Source organism: Cibotium barometz, chromosome 44 (assembly GCF_041138505.1).
Source record: "Cibotium barometz isolate CiBa-2024 chromosome 44, ASM4113850v1, whole genome shotgun sequence".
NCBI classification, from domain to species: Eukaryota; Viridiplantae; Streptophyta; class Polypodiopsida; order Cyatheales; family Cibotiaceae; genus Cibotium; species Cibotium barometz.
Window position 1 is genome coordinate 38,072,338 of NC_141089.1, and position 3,868 is coordinate 38,076,205.

The window sequence follows — 3,868 nt, forward strand, 5'->3', positions numbered from 1 at the left end:
TGGTCATTTTGAACTTCCAAGCATGGAATTTGTTCTTGTCCATCTTCTCAATGACAATCTGATTGATTCCATCAACAGACATGTTTTCTTGCAATAATAAAAAAACTGCAGTAGTCATTTTTTGTATGCAATGTGTAATACATCAGTATCTTCTATAACTACTACAACGGTACTTCAACACAAAACCTATAGGTCACCATATCTGACTAAAGTACATGTACATACACCCAATGTCAACAATACATGTGTAAACACTGTCTGCACTCCCAAAATGCACTACTGCATTGGAATACCCAGATTTCGAGTAGAGACAGTTCTTAACCAAAACTTCTCGAAACTATAAAAAATACCTTGTAGTGACATAATGGAGATTGAGATGTGCGCGAAATGTAATTCTGGCCAAAAAACATGAATACAAAGTACTACATACCACAAAGGCACCTCCAAGCCTGTGAAGATAGTTCCTTAATCGGAGATGTGTAGTTCCCAGAGCTACCGAGGGGTGTTGTACCTAAACCAAGAAGGGAAAGAGATGGTGATGCTCTTACCCGTGTACCGCTTCCTTCCTTGCTTGTTCCTTCCTCCTGTTTGCCTTCTTAGCTCTCACATGAATCGGAGCTATGATACCATAAAGAGAATGTGGGAGAGAGAGAGAGCTTGAGTTCCTTGCAAGCAAACATACACACACACAAAAGAGTGCAAGACACAAGAGAGATGGATGGCTGAATTTTCTTCGATCTTCTCTTCATATAACTAAATGATAAGAGTACATATATAAACGAAAATTACTCTCTAACAACAACATACAAAGTGGTCGGTCTATAGTGTGAACCTGACTATATGAGCTAGCACTATAACTATGCCATAACTCTACTACTCCAAAGTGTCACACAACTTGTCATCCATGGCAGGCATATCGACCATAATCTCATCAACCATGCCAGTGGCATAAGTGTGGAAGCTGTCACCCAGGCAGGTCATCAATGTCTATTGTAGCACTAGTTGAGTTTGATATCTCAACACTCCCCCCCTTGATCAGTATGCAGGGTACTAATCTTACATGATCAAGCATTTTGAACCATAGCACTAGTTGAGCTCAATATCTCAACACTCCCCCCCTTGATCAGTATGCAGGGTACTAATCTTACATGATCAAGCATTTTGAACCATAGCAACAAAGTGCCTAAAGCACATAAAAACCTATGATTTATGTTTCAATGGAGATACCCAGGTATGTTTGGAATAATCATCAATGAATGTCACATAATAAAGGTAGTCCCCAATAGATTGTATCCACATAGAACCATATACATCATTGTGTATAAGCTGTAAATTTTGGACAGCTCTAAGTGAACCATCTTTGGGAAATGATGCCCAGTGCATTTTTCTAAGAATATAGCCCTCACAAGCATATTTGATAGGGGCTTCAAGATGTGGCAGCTTAGACACCATGTCATGTTTATGTAAACATAGCAAATTTCAAAAGTTCAAGTGACCAAAGTGTGCATACCATAGCTTAGCATCACTCATTACCTTTGTGACACAAATTGTACATGCAGTATGCCTTTGTCTTTCATATGCATCTACCTTGTAAACTCCATGAGACAAAGTACTAGAAGCAACAATTGTCTTGTCGTCACTACGATCATGAACAATACATTTGTCATCCTTAAGCCAAACCACTAAGCCAGTCTTAGTAATGGCAGAGACAGATAACAAGTTCTTCTTGATCCCTATAATACATTTGAAAGTGTGTGTTCTACCATTTGCAGTAGTGAGAACAATTTTACCAACTCCTTTTACAAGATATGAGGAGTTCTTTGCATATGTTATAGTGTTTCCCTGTGGACTAGATTTAAGTGATGTGAGAACAAACTGCAATGAGAAGTAATGTGCTTACTAGCACCATGCCAAAATACTAGACATGTACATCTATAAAACAACCATGCTATGCAAAGGGTCATAACTACATTGCACAATGTAAGCCCAATCATCAGGTGCATAGTTTGTAGATTCTTTGTTTTTTGCATTGGATGTTGATGCATAAGTTATATAACCATACTCGAGTCTTTCTTTTTATTATTTTCCAGCCATTTCCTGCACTCATTAATGTAGTGACCAGGTTTCCTACAATAGTTACATTTTTTCTTTTTCTTTGGCTTGTCACCTTCCTTGTCTTTGGCTTGTCACCTTCCTCGTTTGCTGGCTTGCTTGATGACTCTGATTTTATCTTGAGAAAAGGATTTCCCTTTGCCTCTTTGTTGATTGGTAGTAAAAGCCTGATAGATCTCTTGTATGCATGATAGATTTTGCCATGATTGCGCTTCTTGAAAGAGCACATAAACTAATTCCTCAAACATCATGGTATTTGGATTGCCTTTCATAATGAGTCTGATGGTAGAAGCAAAACCTTGATACGAGTCCGGCAACGTATTCAAGATAGTAGGAATGAACTGTGAGGATATATTTCATCAACACTAGCTAACTACTCCTTAAAATCCTTGATTTTTGTAAGGAAACTGTTCATGGAGTCTCCCTCATCCCTATGCTCTGACTCTAATTGCTTGCATATATAGGAAACATGTGCTTCATTGCATACCTGGTACAATGACGCAAGTGTATCCCAAGAATGTTTAGCAGTCCTGCATAACTGAATGTGAGGAATGATACTCCTCTAAACTAACAAAGCAAGCAATCATTGCACATCTCTTCCATCCCACTTTGTTTGTTCTCGTGTAGGAGGTATGTATGCTGTGGTAATGCACCATGTAAAACTGAGTCAGTGTCTACAGATGTGTCTTCTGCATCATGTTCATCAGAGGAACCATGCTATTTCTCAATGCTGACCACAACATTCAACAGCCCTTTGGTTACCAATACATGGTGCATCATATAGGAGCCATAATGGGTACTTAGTCTCGTCAAGCTTATTCTTAGCGTGCGAATAACATTTAAAATACATCACTATCTACCATTTCTATTAATACCCAAGCAAGTAATCACGCAACCTACAAAGCCTTGAGTGCTCTTTGATGCAACCAAGGTGGCTGCTGCTGTAAGGTCATTGACAATGGAGAATTGCAAGGTATATGAAAGAAATGCAAAGTATAGTGAGTAGAAATTTTACTCGGAGGTAGAGATTGATGTCGCTGAAGTGAAGCCCGTAGATTATTTCTTGTGTATCTGGACACCCGTTTGTAGTAGATCTGACAAAACTACTCCAAAATTTGATGAAGAATAGTGCAAATCCCGTCCCTGAAGATGTATGCAGAAAATCAAAAACCATATGAATGGCCCCCAAAATGGACCTGGAACAAAGTACTACACATTTCATGGTCCTCTATCTTCTCCAACAAAGGCTCCTTGATTTGATTCAAGAAGACAGGCATCTCAGGGTAGAGGGTAGGCAGCAGCACATGGGTGAGGAGCGTATGCTTTGATACCAAATGTTGGAAAAAGGGTTGCAAGAACACACACACACACACACAGTGGATAAGCTCAAGGGAGAACACAATGAGATAATAGATAGATAATGAATGTGTGTAAGAAGATAAGTATACTCCAAGATGGGTGTATACTAGCACGGGGGAAAAACTGCCCAAAGAGGGAAAAAGTACCCCGAATGGTCCTAGTGTGTTCACACACATCACTACCAAATAATATGGTTACATGATCTATACCAAGTGTGGACATCAATGAGTTTATGTCTACAGCCATGTAGGCATTTGAGGTCAATAAGGGTGCTTTTTTACTAGGCATGGACAACCGAGGACATGCTTTGCCATAATCAATCCATTTCCATATGTTCATGAAGAAAAAGTAGTTTGTAGTGCATGGCAACTTAATTAGGGCCGTACCTACACTATCT